The sequence below is a fragment of the Ranitomeya imitator genome, chromosome 1 (genome assembly GCF_032444005.1).
Source record: "Ranitomeya imitator isolate aRanImi1 chromosome 1, aRanImi1.pri, whole genome shotgun sequence".
Classification (NCBI taxonomy): Eukaryota; Metazoa; Chordata; class Amphibia; order Anura; family Dendrobatidae; genus Ranitomeya; species Ranitomeya imitator.
In genome coordinates, this window is record NC_091282.1 from 556,381,926 (window position 1) to 556,396,919 (window position 14,994).

Genomic DNA, 14,994 nt, shown 5'->3' on the forward strand with positions numbered 1-14,994 from the left:
CAACGGTTTAGCAACACTAGAAAAATTAGCGATGAAGCGCCGATAAAAATTAGCAAAGCCCAGGAACTTTTGCAGGCTCTTCACAGATGTCGGCTGAGTCCAATCGTAAATAGCTTGGACTTTAACAGGGTCCATCTCGATTGTAGAAGGGGAAAAAATGAACCCCAAAAATGAAACCTTCTGAACTCCAAAGAGACACTTTGACCCCTTCACAAACAAGGAATTCGCACGAAGGACCTGGAACACCATTCTGACCTGCTTCACATGAGACTCCCAATCATCCGAAAAGACCAAAATATCATCCAAATACACAATCAGGAATTTATCCAGGTACTCTCGGAAGATGTCATGCATAAAGGACTGAAATACTGATGGAGCATTGGAAAGCCCAAATGGCATAACCAGGTACTCAAAATGGCCCTCGGGCGTATTAAATGCTGTTTTCCATTCATCGCCTTGTTTAATACGCACAAGATTATACGCCCCTCGAAGATCTATCTTGGTGAACCAACTAGCCCATTTAATATGAGCAAACAAATCAGACAGCAACGGCAAAGGATACTGAAATTTGACTGTAATTTTATTGAGAAGGTGGTAATCAATACAAGGTCTCAAAGAGCCATCCTTCTTAGCCACAAAAGAGAACCCTGCTCCTAACGGTGATGACGACGGGCGAATATGGCCTTTCTCCAAGGATTCCTTTATATAACTCCGCATAGCGGCGTGTTCTGGCACAGATAAATTGAACAATCGGCGCTTAGGAAACTTACTACCAGGAATCAAATTAATTGCACAATCGCAATCCCTATGAGGAGGTAGGGCACTGGCTTTGGGCTCATCAAATACATCCCAATAATCCGACAAAAACTCTGGAACTTCAGAAGGAGTGGAAGACGAAATAGACAAAAATGGAACATCACCATGTACCCCCTGACAACCCCAGCTGGACACAGACATAGATTTCCAGTCCAATACTGGATTATGAACCTGTAGCCATGGCAACCCCAAAACGACCACATCATGCAGATTATGCAACACCAGAAAGCGGATATCCTCCTGATGTGCAGGAGCCATGCACATGGTCAATTGGGTCCAGTACTGAGACTTATTCTTGGCCAAAGGCGTAGCATCAATTCCTCTCAATGGAATAGGATACTGCAAGGGCTCCAAGAAAAAACCACAGCGCCTAGCATACTCCAAGTCCATCAAATTCAGGGCAGCGCCTGAATCCACAAATGCCATAACAGAATAGGATGACAAAGAACAAATCAGAGTAACGGACAATAGAAATTTAGACTGTACCGTACCAATGGTGTCAGACCTAGCGAACCGCTTAGTGCGCTTAGGACAATCGGAGATAGCATGAGTGGAATCACCACAGTAAAAACATAGCCCATTCCGACGTCTGTGTTCTTGCCGTTCAGCTCTGGTCAAAGTCCTATCACATTGCATAGGCTCAGGCCCATGCTCAGATAGTACCGCCAAATGGTGCACAGCTTTACGCTCACGCAAGCGTCGATCGATCTGAATGGCCAAAGACATAGACTCATTCAGACCAGCAGGCATGGGAAATCCCACCATGACATCCTTAAGGGCTTCAGAGAGACCCTTTCTGAAGATTGCTGCCAGGGCACATTCATTCCACTGAGTGAGCACAGACCACTTTCTAAACTTCTGACAATATATCTCCGCTTCATCCTGACCCTGACACAGAGCCAGCAAGATTTTCTCTGCCTGATCCACTGAATTAGGTTCGTCATAAAGCAATCCAAGCGCCAGGAAAAACGCATCAACATCACGCAATGCCGGATCTCCTGGCGCAAGGGAAAATGCCCAGTCCTGAGGGTCACCACGTAACAAAGAAATAACGATCCTCACTTGTTGAACAGGGTCACCTGAGGAGCGAGGCTTCAAGGCAAGAAACAATTTACAATTATTTTTGAAATTCAAGAACTTAGATCTATCACCAAAAAACAAATCAGGAATTGGAATCCTAGGCTCTGACATCGGATTCTGAACCACAAAATCTTGAATGTTTTGAACCCTTGCAGTGAGATTATCCATACAAGAGGACAGACCTTGAATGTCCATGTCTACACCTGTGTTCTGAACCACCCAGATGTAAAGGGGAAAAGAGAGACAAAACACACTGCAAAGAAAAAAAAATGGTCTCAGAACTTCTCTTATCCCTCTATTGAGATGCATTAGTACTTTGGGCCACCTGTACTGTTATGACCTGGTGGTCAGGACAATAATGGACCTGGTGGTTAACCCCTTCCCGACCCATGACGCCACGTAGGCGTCATGAAAGTCGGTGCCAATCCGACCCATGACGCCTATGTGGCGTCATGGAAAGATTGCGTCCCTGCAGATCGGGTGAAAGGGTTAACTCCCATTTCACCCTGATTTGCAGGGACAGGGGGAGTGGTAGTTTAGCCCAGGGGGGGTGGCTTCACCCCCCCCCCGTGGCTATGATCGCTCTGATTGGCTGTTGAAAGTGAAACTGCCAATCAGAGCGATTTGTAATATTTCACCTATTATAACGGGTGAAATATTACAATCCAGCCATGGCCGATGCTGCAATATCATCGGCCATGGCTGGAAATACTAATGTGCCCCCACCCCACCCCACCGATCGCCCCCCCAGCCCCCCGATCTGCCCGGTACACTGCCCCGCTCCCCTCCGTCCTGTGCTCCGCTCCCCCCGTGCTCTTGTCCGCTCACCCCCGTGCTCCAATCACCCCCCTGTGCTCCAATCACCCCCCCTGCACTCCGATCCACCCCCCCGTGCTCCGTTCCACCCCCGTTCTCCGTTCCACCTCCCCGTGCTCCGTTCCACCCTCCCCGTGCTCCGTTCCACCCCTCCCGCACTCCGATTCACCCCCCATGCTCCGATCCCCCCCCCGTGCTCCCCCCCACCCCATCATACTTACCGATCCTGCCGGGGTCCGTCCGTCTTCTCCCCGGGCGCCGCCATCTTCCAAAATGGCGGGCGCATGCGCAGTGCGCCCGCCGAATCTGCCGGCCGGCAGATTCGTTCCAAAGTGCATTTTGATCACTGAGATATAATCTATCTCAGTGATCAAAATAAAAAAATAATAAATGACCCCCCCCCCCTTTGTCACCCCCATAGGTAGGGACAATAAAAAAATAAAGAATTTTTTTTTTCACTAATGTTAGAATAGGGTTAGGGTTAGGGGTAGGGTTAGGGGTAGGGTTAGGGCTAGGGTTAGGGTTAGGGTTAGGGGTAGGGTTAGGGCTAGGGTTAGGGTTAGGGGTAGGGTTAGGGGTAGGGTTAGGGGTAGGGTTAGGGGTAGGGTTAGGGGTAGGGTTTCGTTATGTGCACACGTATTCTGGTCCTCTGCGGATTTTTCCGCTGCGGATTTGATAAATCCGCAGTGCTAAACCGCTGCGGATTTACCGCGTTTTTTCTGCGCATTTCACTGCGGTTTTACAACTGCGATTTTCTATTGGAGCAGTTGTAAAACCGCTGTGGAATCCGCACAAAGAAGTGACATGCTGCGGAATGTAAACCGCTGCGTTTCCGTGCAGTTTTTCCGCAGCATGTGTACAGCGATTTTTGTTTCCCATGGGTTTGCATTGAACTGTAAACTCATGGGAAACTGCTGCGGATCCGCAGCGTTTTCCGCAGCGTGTGCACATACCTTTAGAATTAGGCTATGTGCCCACACTGCGGATTGGCCGCTGCGGATTCGCAGCAGTGTTCCATCAGGTTTACAGTACCATGTAATCCTATGGAAAACCAAATCCGCTGTGCCCATGGTGCGGAAAATACAGCACTGAAACGCTGCGTTGTATTTTCCGCAGCATGTCAATTCTTTGTGCGGATTCCGCAGCGTTTTACACCTGTTCCTCAATAGGAATCCGCAGGTGAAATCCGCACAAAAAACACTGGAAATCCGCGGAAAATCCGCCGCTAAAACGCAGTGCCTTTTACCCGCGGATTTTTCAAAAATGATGCTGAAAAATCTCACACGAATCCGCAACGTGGGCACATAGCCTTAGGGTTAGGGTTGGAATTAGGGTTGTGATTAGGGTTATGGCTACAGTTGGGATTAGGGTTAGGGGTGTGTTGGGGTTAGTGTTGGAGGTAGAATTGAGGGGTTACCACTGTTTAGGCACATCAGGGGTCTCCAAACGCAACATGGCGCCACCATTGATTCCAGCCAATCTCGTATTCAAAAAGTCAAATGGTGCTCCCTCAATTCCGAGCCCTGACGTGTGCCCAAACAGTGGTTTACCCCCACATATGGGGTACCAGCATACTCAGGACAAACTGCGCAACAATTACTAGGGTCCAATTTATCCTGTTACCCTTGTGAAAATAAAAAAATGCTTGCTAAAACATCATTTTTGAGGAAAGAAAAATGATTTTTTATTTTCACGGCTCTGCGTTGTAAACGTCTGTGAAGCACTTGGGGGTTCAAAGTGCTCACCACATATCTAGATAAGTTCCTTGGGGGGTCTAGTTTCTAAAATGGGGTCACTTGTGGGGGGTTTCTACTGTTTAGGAACACCAGGGGCTCTGCAAACGCAACGTGACGCCCGCAGACCATTCCATCAAATTCTGCATTTCAAAAGTCACTACTTCCCTTCTGAGCCCCGACGTGTGCCCAAACAGTGGTTTACCCCCACACATGGGGTATCAGCGTACTCAGGAGAAACTGAACAACAACTTTTGTGGTCCAATTTCTCCTGTAACCCTTGGGAAAATAAAAAATTCTGGGCTAAATAATTATTTTTGAGGAAAGAAAACGTATTTATTATTTTCACGGTTCTGCATTATAAACTTCTATGAAGCACTTGGGGGTTCAAAGTGCTCACCACACATCTAGATAAGTTCCTTTCGGGGTCTAGTTTCTAAAATGGGGTCACTTGTGGGGGGTTTCTACTGTTTAGCCACATCAGGGGCTCTGCAAACGCAACGTGACGCCCGCAGAGCATTCCATCAAAGTCTGCATTTCAAAACGTCACTACTTCAATTCCGAGCCCCGGCATGTGCCCAAACAGTAGTTTACCCCCACATATGGGGTATCACCGTACTCAGGAGAAACTGGAAAACAAATATTGGGGTAAAATTTCTCCTGTTACCCTTGGGAAAATTAAAAAATTCTGGGCTAAATAATTATTTTTGAGGAAAGAAAACGTATTTATTATTTTCACGGCTCTGCATTATAAACTTCTGTGAAGCACTTGGGGGTTCAAAGTGCTCACCACACATCTAGATAAGTTCCTTTCGGGGTCTAGTTTCCAAAATGGGGTCACTTGTGGGGGGCTTATACTGTTAAGCCACATCAGGGGCTCTGCAAACGCAACGTGACGCCCACAGAGCATTCCATCAAAGTCTGCATTTCAAAACGTCACTACTTCACTTCCGAGCCCCGGCATGTGCCCAAACAGTGGTTTACCCCCACATATGGGGTATCAGCGTACTCAGGAGAAACTGGACAACAACTTTTGGGGTCAAATTTTTCCTATTACCCTTGGGAAAATAAAAAATTGCAGGCTAAAAGATCATTTTTTAGAAAATAATTTTTTATTTTTATTTTCATGGCTCTGCGTTATAAACTTCTGTGAAGCACTTGGGGGTTCAAAGTCCTCACCATACATCTAGGTTAGTTCCTTTGGGGGTCTAGTTTCCAAAATGGGGTCATTTCTGGGGGATCTCCAATGTTTAGGCACACAGGGGCTCTCCAAACGCGACATGGTGTCTGCTAACAATTGGAGCTAATTTTCCATTTAAAAAGCCAAATGGCGTGCCTTCCCTTCCGAGCCCTGCCGTGCGCCTAAACAGTGGTTTACCCCCACATATGGGGTATCAGCTTACTCAGGACAAACTGGACAACAACATTTGGGGTCCAATTTCTCCTATTACCCTTGGCAAAATAGGAAATTCCAGGCTAAAAAATCATTTTTGAGGAAAGAAAAATTATTTTTTATTTTCATGGCTCTGCGTTATAAACTTCTGTGAAGCACCTGGGGGTTTAAAGTGCTCAATATGCATCTAGATAAGTTCCTTGGGGGGTCTAGTTTCCAAAATGGGGTCACTTGTGGGGGCTCTCCAATGTTTAGGCACACAGGGGCTCTCCAAACGCGACATGGTGTCTGCTAACAATTGGAGCTAATTTTCCATTCAAAAAGTCAAATGGCACGCCTTCCCTTCCGAGCCCTGCCGTGTGCCCAAACAGTGGTTTACCCCCACATATGAGGTATTGGTGTACTTAGGAGAAATTGCCCAACAAATTTTAGGATCCATTTTATCCTGTTACCCATGTGAAAATGAAAAAATTGAGGCTAAAAGATTTTTTTTGTGAAAAAAAGTACTTTTTCATTTTTACGGATCAATTTGTGAGGCACCTTGGGGTTCAAAGTGCTCACTATGCATCTAGATAAGTTCCTTGGGGCGTCTAGTTTCCAAAATGGGGTCACTTGTGGGGGAGCTCCAATTTTTAGGCACACGGGGGCTCTCCAAACGTGACATGGTGTCCGCTAAAGAGTGGAGCCAATTTTTTATTCAAAAAGTCAAATGGCGCTCCTTCCCTTCCAAGCCCTGCCGTGCGCCCAAACAGTGGTTTACCCCCACATATGAGGTATCAGCGTACTCAGGACAAATTGGACAACAACATTCTTGGTTCAGTTTCTCCTTTTACCATTGGGAAAATAAAAAAATTGTTGCTAAAAGATAATTTTTGTGACTAAAAAGTTAAATGTTCATTTTTTCCTTCCATGTTGCTTCTGCTGCTGTGAAGCACCTGAAGGGTTAATAAACTTCTTGAATGTGGTTTTGAGTACCTTGAGGGGTGCAGTTTTTAGAATGGTGTCACTTTTGGGTATTTTCAGCCATATAGACCCCTCAAACTGACTTCAAATGTGAGGTGGTCCCTAAAAAAATGGTTTTGTAAATTTCGTTGTAAAAATGAGAAATCGCTGGTCAAATTTTAACCCTTATAACTTCCTAGCAAAAAAAAATTTTGTTTCCAAAATTGTGCTGATGTAAAGTATACATGTGGGAAATGTTATTTATTAACTATTTTGTGTCACATAACTCTCTAGTTTAACAGAATAAAAATTCAAAATGTGAAAATTGCGAAATTTTCAAAATTTTCGCCAAATTTCCGTTTTTATCACAAATAAACGCAGATTTTATTGACCTAAATTTACCACTAACATGAAGCCCAATATGTCACGAAAAAACAATCTCAGAACCGCTAGGATCCGTTGAAGCGTTCCTGAGTTATTACCTCATAAAGGGACACTGGTCAGAATTGCAAAAAACGGCAAGGTCTTTAAGGTCAAAATAGGCTGGGTCATGAAGGGGTTAAGAGCACACGGAATGACCTGATAGTTACTGATAATAAGGACGAGCTCTGGGACGTGGGAACTCTGCTGACCGCAATCCCTAATCCTATCAACCACACTAGAAATAGCCGTGGATTGCTCCTAACGCTCCCTATGCAACTCGGCACAGCCTAAGGAACTAGCTAGCCCTAAAGATAGAAAAATAACGCTTACCTTGCCTCAGAGAAATTCCCCAAAGGAAAAGGCAGCCCCCCACATATAATGACTGTGAGTAAAGATGAAAATACAAACACAGAGATGAAATAGATTAAGCAAAGTGAGGCCCGACTTACTGATCAGACTGAGGATAGGAAAGGTAGCTTTGCGGTCAGCACAAAAACCTACAAAAAGACCACGCAGAGGGCGCAAAAAGACCCTCCGCACCGACTCACGGTGCGGAGGCGCTCCCTCTGCGTCCCAGAGCTTCCAGCAAGCAAGACAACAATCCAAATAGCAAGCTGGACAGAAAAATAGCAAACCAGAGAAAAACAAGCAGTCACTTAGCTTCTGCTGGGAAGACAAGTCACAAGAACGATCCAGGAGTGAACTAGACCAATACTGGAACATTGACAGGTGGCATGGAGCAAAGATCTAAGTGGAGTTAAATAGAGGAGCCAGCTAACGAATTAACCTTGTCACCTGTGGAAGGAAACTCAGAAACAACCACAGCCACCAGAGAAAGTCCATGGACAGAACCAGCCGAAGTACCATTCATGACCACAGGAGGGAGCCCGACAACAGAACTCACAACACCGTCAAAACCACCACGCGATGTTTAGCTCCTTCAAGCCAATGTCGCCACTCCTCGAATGCCAACTTCATGGCCAACAACTCCCGATTGCCCACATCATAATTGCGCTCAGCAGGCGAGAATTTTCTAGAATAGAAGGCACAGGGTTTCATCACCGAGCCACCAGAACTTCTTTGCGACAAAACAGCCCCTGCTCCAATTTCAGAAGCATCAACCTCCACCTGAAAAGGGAGCGAAACATCTGGCTGGCACAACACAGGGGCAGAAGCAAAACGACGCTTCAACTCCTGAAAAGCCTCTACAGCCGCAGAGGACCAATTGACCACATCAGCACCGTTCTTGGTCAAATCAGTCAACGGCTTAGCAACACTGGAAAAGTTAGCGATGAAGCGACGATAAAAATTAGCAAAGCCCAGGAACTTCTGCAAGCTCTTCACAGATGTCGGCTGAGTCCAATCGTAAATGGCCTGAACTTTAACAGGGTCCATCTCAATAGTAGAAGGGGAAAAAATGTAACCCAAAAATGAAACCTTCTGAACGCCAAAGAGACACTTTGACCCCTTCACAAACAAGGAATTCGCACGAAGGACCTGGAACACCTTTCTGACCTGCTTCACATGAGATTCCCAATCATCCGAAAATACCAAAATGTCATCCAAATATACAATCATGAATCTATCCAGGTACTCTCGGAAGATGTCATGCATAAAGGACTGAAACACAGATGGAGCATTAGAAAGCCCGAATGGCATAACCAGGTACTCAAAATGGCCCTCGGGCATATTAAATGCCGTCTTCCATTCATCACCCTGTTTAATTCGCACAAGATTATACACACCACGAAGATCTATCTTGGTCAACCAACTAGCCCCCCTAATCCGAGCAAATAAATCAGACAGCAGTGGCAAAGGATACTGAAATTTGACTGTGATCTTATTAAGAAGGCGGTAATCAATACAAGGTCTCAAAGAACCATCCTTCTTGGCCACAAAAAAGAACCCTGCTCGCAATGGTGACGACGATGGACGAATATGACCCTTCTCCAAGGATTCCTTTATATAACTCCGCATAGCGGCGTGCTCTGGCACAGATAAATTAAACAAACGGCCCTTAGGAAACTTACTACCAGGAATCAAATCAATAGCACAGTCGCAATCCCTATGAGGAGGTAGGGCACCAGATTTGGGCTCTTCAAATACATCCCGGTAATCTGATAAAAACTCAGGGACTTCAGAAGGAGTGGAAGGTGAAATTGAGAGCAATGGAACATCACCATGTACCCCCTGACAACCCCAGCTGGACACAGACATAGATTTCCAATCCAACACTGGATTATGGACCTGTAGCCATGGCAACCCCAAAACGACCACATCATGCAGATTATGCAACACCAAAAAGCGAATATCCTCCTGATGTGCAGGAGCCATGCACATAGTCAATTGAGTCCAGTACTGAGGCTTATTCTTGGCCAAAGGCGTAGCATCAATTCCTCTCAATGGAATAGGATACTGCAAGGGCTCCAAGAAAAAACCACAGCGCCTGGCAAACTCCAAGTCCATCAAATTCAGGGCAGCGCCTGAATCCACAAATGCCATTACAGAATAGGACGACAGAGAGCAAATCAGAGTAACGGACAAAAGAAATTTAGACTGTATCGTACCAATGATGGCAGACCTAGCGAACCGCTTAGTGTGCTTAGGACAATCGGAGATAGCATGAGTGGATTCACCACAGTAAAAACACAGCCCATTCCGACGTCTGTGTTCTTGCCGTTCAGCTCTGGTCAACGTTCTATCACACTGCATAGGCTCAGGCCTATGCTCAGAGAATGAATACAACGAAGAAAAAAATGCGGCAGCACTCACCAGATGGCGTGGTTCAATCCTTTATTGGAGATATAAAATCCATAGTAGCGTGTTCACAGCTCGGGGGAGTACGGACATAGTGGAAATGAGCAGAGAAAGACAACAGCTGTTTCGCGCTCTACCAGCGCTTTTACCTGTAGAAGCGCTGGTAGAGCGCGAAACAGCTGTTGTCTTTCCCTGCTCACTTCCACTATGTCCGTACTCCCCCGAGCCGTGAACACGCTACTATGGATTTTATATCTCCAATAAAGGATTGAACCACGCCATCTGGTGAGTGCTGCCGCATTTTTTTCTTCGTTGTATTCATATTGGAATGCCTGTTTTTCCTCATGCGAGCACCTCCAGCTACTGAAGTCTAAACACCCACAAGTGACTGCGTTTTACCAGTATCTTATTCACAGGCTGTGCAGCGCGACAATTTTCTCTTCATTGCCTATGCTCAGAGAATACCGCCAGATGGTGCACGACTTTGCGCTCACGCATGCGCCGATCGATCTGAATGGCCAAAGACATAGACTCATTCAGACCAGCAGGCGTGGGAAATCCCACCATGGCATCCTTAAGGGCTTCAGAAAGACCCTTTCTGAAAATTGCCGCCAGGGCACATTCATTCCACTGAGTAAGCACAGACCACTTTCTAAACTTCTGACAGTACACCTCCGCTTCATCCTGACCCTGACACAAAGCCAGCAAGATTTTCTCTGCCTGATCCACTGAATTTGGTTCATCATAAAGCAATCCAAGCGCCAGAAAAAACGCATCAACATCATGCAATGCCGGATCTCCTGACGCAAGGGAAAATGCCCAGTCTTGAGGGTCACCACGCAACAAAGAAATAATGATTTTTACCTGTTGAACGGGGTCACCAGAGGAGCGGGGTTTCAAAGCTAGAAACAGTTTACAATTATTTTTGAAATTCAAGAACCTAGATCTATCCCCAGAAAATAAGTCAGGAATAGGAATTTTAGGCTCTAACATAGGATTCTGAACCACAAAATCTTGAATGTTTTGTACCATTGCAGAGAGATGATCCATACAAGAGGACAGACCTTGAATGTCCATATCTACACCTGTGTCCTGAACCACCCAAAGGTCTAGGGGAAAAGAAAGACAAAACACAGTGCAAAGAAAAAAAAATGGTCTCAGAAGTTCTCTTATCCCTCTATTGAGATGCATTAATACTTTGGGCCAGCTGTACTGTTATGACCTGATGGTTAGGAGCACCCGGAATGACCTGATAGTTAAACCTCATACAGGACGAGCTCTGGGATGTGGGAGCTCTGCTGACCGCAAGCCCTAATCCTATCACACACACTAGAAATAGCCGTGGAGCGCTCCTGACCAGACCTAGGCGCCTCGTCACAGCCTAAGAACTATCTAGCCCTAGAGATAGAAAATAAAGCCTACCTTGCCTCAGAGAAATTCCCCAAAGGTAAAGGAAGCCCCCACATATATTGACTGTGAGTAAAGATGAAAGTCGCAAACGCAGAAATGAAACAGGTTTCAGCAAAGGGAGGCCAGACTTACTAAATAGACAGAGGATAGGAAAGGTAACTTTGCGATCAGCACAAAAACCTACAAAAGACCACGCAGAGTGTGCAAAAAAGACTTCGCACCAACTCACTGTGCGGAGGGGCTACTCTGCATCCCAGAGCTTCCAGCTAGCAAGACAAATTCATGAAAAAAAGCTGGACAAGAAAACAATGAACAAATAATGACTATCAGGAACTTAGCTTCTGCAGGAGAAGGCAGGTCACCAGAGAGATCCAGGAGCGGAGCGAACTGAACCAGTGCAAAAACATTGACAGCTGGCATGGAGTAACGATCTGAGGGGAGTTAAATAGAGCAGTCAACCAAAGGATAAACCACGTCACCTGTGTAAGGAACCTCAGAAGCAGCAGCTTCACTCACAGCCACCAGAGGGAGCCCATAGACAGAACTCGCCGAAGTACCATTCACGACCACAGGAGGGAGTTCGACAACAGAATTCACAACAAGAAGCGTCGCCACAATAATAACACAACCTATTCTGACACACTGCATAGGCTCAGGAATTTGCTTTGAGGATAACGCCACAGCGCGCACAGTTCTGCGCTCCCGCAAGCGCCGGTCAATCTGAATGGCCAGAGACATAGAATCACTCAGACCGGAAGGCGTGGGAAACCCCACCATAACATCTTTAACAGATTCAGAAAGACCCTTTCTGAAAATTGCCGCCAAAGCATCATTATTCCTTTTAGTCAACACCGACCATTTTCTGAATTTCTGACAATACAATTCTGCCGCCTCTTGACCCTGAGACAGGGCCAACAAGGTCTTCTAAGCTTGATCCACAGAATTAGGTTCATCATATAACAATCCCAAAGCCTGAAAAAAGGAGTCTACATCAAGCAATGCCGGATTCCCAGATTCCAAATAACCTGCTGAATGGAATCACCGGAGGATCGAGGTCTCAAAGCAAAAAACAGTTTACAGTTGTTTTTAAAACTCTATAATTTGGACCTGTCACCAAAAACAAATCAGGAGTAGGAATCTTCGGTTCTAAAACAGGAGTCTGAACAATATAATCAGAAATACCCTGTACCCTAGCAGCAAGCTGGTCTACACGAGAAGCTAATTCCTGAACATTCATGCTAGCACAAAGCTCTTCAGCCACCCAGAGATAAAGAGGGAGAAGAAGACAAAGTAGACTGAAGAAAAAAAAATGGCTCAAGACCTTTCTTCCCTTCTTCTGAGATGCATTTAACTCATTATTGGCCAGTTGTACTGTTATGATCAGGTGACCTTGGAGCAGCATGAAAACTTTCACTGGAGTAGGTGGTAACTATACTGACCGCAAACCCTGATCTTAACACAGCAACTAGAAGTAGCCGTGGGGTGTGCCTAACAAAACCTAGACACCTCGACGCAGCCGGAGGACTAAATACCCCTATAGATGGAAATAGGAATTTCTACCTTGCCTCAGAGCAGAACCCCAAAGGATAGGCAGCCCCCCACAAATATTGACTGTGAGTAGTAGAGGAAAAGACACACGCAGGCAGGAAACAGGATTTAGCAAATGAGGCACACGCTAGCTAAATAGGAAAGGATAGGACAGGATACTAAGCGGTCAGTATTAAAAATCCTTCCAAAAATATCCACAGCAGAAAATACAAAAACTCCACCATCTAACTAAAGATGTGGAGCGTATATCTGCAACTCCAGAGAATCCAACAAGACTGAGAAAACACTGACACAGTCTAAGCTGGACAAGAGAAAAACAAATGAATAGCACAGAATATAAGCACACTGCATGTGTGCCACAGAAAAAGAAACAGACACTTATCTTTGCTGAATTGGCAGCTAAGCAGGAGAAGCCAGAAAGTGATCCAACACTTCACAAGAAACATTGACAACTGGAAAGGACTAATGAATCCTGCACACCTAAATATCCCAGTCAGAACTGCAATCAGCAGATACACCTGGCCAGGACTGCGACTCAGAGACAACTGCATTCTCACCTACAACCGCTGGAGGGAACCCAAGAGCAGAATTCACAACAGCCCACATAGCATATCGCACCATCGCAACCAGATTTCATTGCTTGGTGCTGGATACAATGAAAAAAGGGGCACTTTGATTTTTTTCTTCTTGATTAAAACCAGTCATCAGGATTTTGCTAAGTAAACTACAGACACTGTCAGGTTCACACTGTTATGCTGATTAAAATGATACCTTGGTTGCTGAAATCCATCTTGTGATTGTTGTTTAATCTTTATTTGCTGTTTTCAGTTAATGAGATTCTCGTGTTTTGGTGTGGCCTGTGGGCAGGGGCTTTATGTGGTGCTTACATATTCATCCTTATGGGTATATGACAGGTCACTGATCCTTCAGTGACCTGCCTCCTATTTTACATAAATCATATAATGTTGTGGGCTCTAGTGTGGCTAATGGTCGCATAGTCGATGGGAGGTACGTGTCAAAGACACGGCTGCGCTCTGTGATGTAACTCGGAGTATTTTCTTTAGTGCACGTAAGCATTAAGGCTACGTTCACACTAGCGTTTCCCGTTTTGCGTCGTGTTTGCGTCGGGCGACGCAGCGGCGATGCATGCGTCATGCGCCCCTATATTTAACATGGGGGACGCATGCGTTTTTTTTGTTGCATTATGCGACGCATGCGTCTTTTTTGCCGCTAGCGTCGGACCAAGAAAACGCAACAAGTTGCATTTTTCTTGCGTCCAAATTTCGGCAAAAACCGACGCATGCATCGCAAAACGCAGCGTTTTTGCGTGCGTTTTGCCACGTTTTTGCGTGCGTTGTGCGTTGCGTCACCGACGCAGCGGCGCACAACGCTAGTGTGAACGTAGCCTAAGAAGTTTGTTTGGTGCACCTGGTTCCGGGTTGCAGCTAGCTATGAGAGATGGGCGGGTCTGGCTACCCACATACCTCACCTCTGGGTGTGGTTACAACCTATATAATGGAGGCTGCTGTTTGGCACATGGTCTGTGTGTTGGGTGGGAGAAGGCCTCCTGTGTGTTTGGCTCCAGACCGAGCCTGAGTACTGGACACTAACCCAGCCTATGTGCCCACAGGCCTGGCGGAGCAGAGCCCTACTATAAACATTTTGTATTTTGTTTGCTGGATCTAAAGACTGTTTGTTTTTCTGTTTCGCTTCTGGGTTTATGAAGCAATAAACCCACATGAACTTTAAAGCCTCCTGTTTTCCTCTGGTTGCAACCAAGTGACTAAAACCCCTACAGGGCTTAGAAAGAAAATACATCTAGCAAAATGGCGGTGGCACATGCGCAGCTGCTTCTATCTCGTACCGATAGATGCTACACCGCTGCCGCTGGTGCCATTTTGCTGCAGCCACATTTTTTCCTCCAGCAAAATGGTGGCAGTGCTTGGACAGTAGCATCTGTCAGCTTGCGCCGCCGCCGGCATCATTCATCCACAAGACGGATTTTATCAATGAAGGTATCATATACGTTCATCTTTAAGTGGTCTGTGTTCATTAATCAGCTGAGAGGAGTTCAGA

The 14,994-nt window shown here is 45.9% G+C and overlaps 1 protein-coding gene across 1 annotated transcript in view; it reads left to right on the plus strand.

Moving 5' to 3' along the window:
- Positions 1 to 14,994, plus strand: part of NWD1 (NACHT and WD repeat domain containing 1) — a 247,992-nt gene that overhangs the window by 226,386 nt on the left and 6,612 nt on the right. The window lies entirely within an intron of this gene.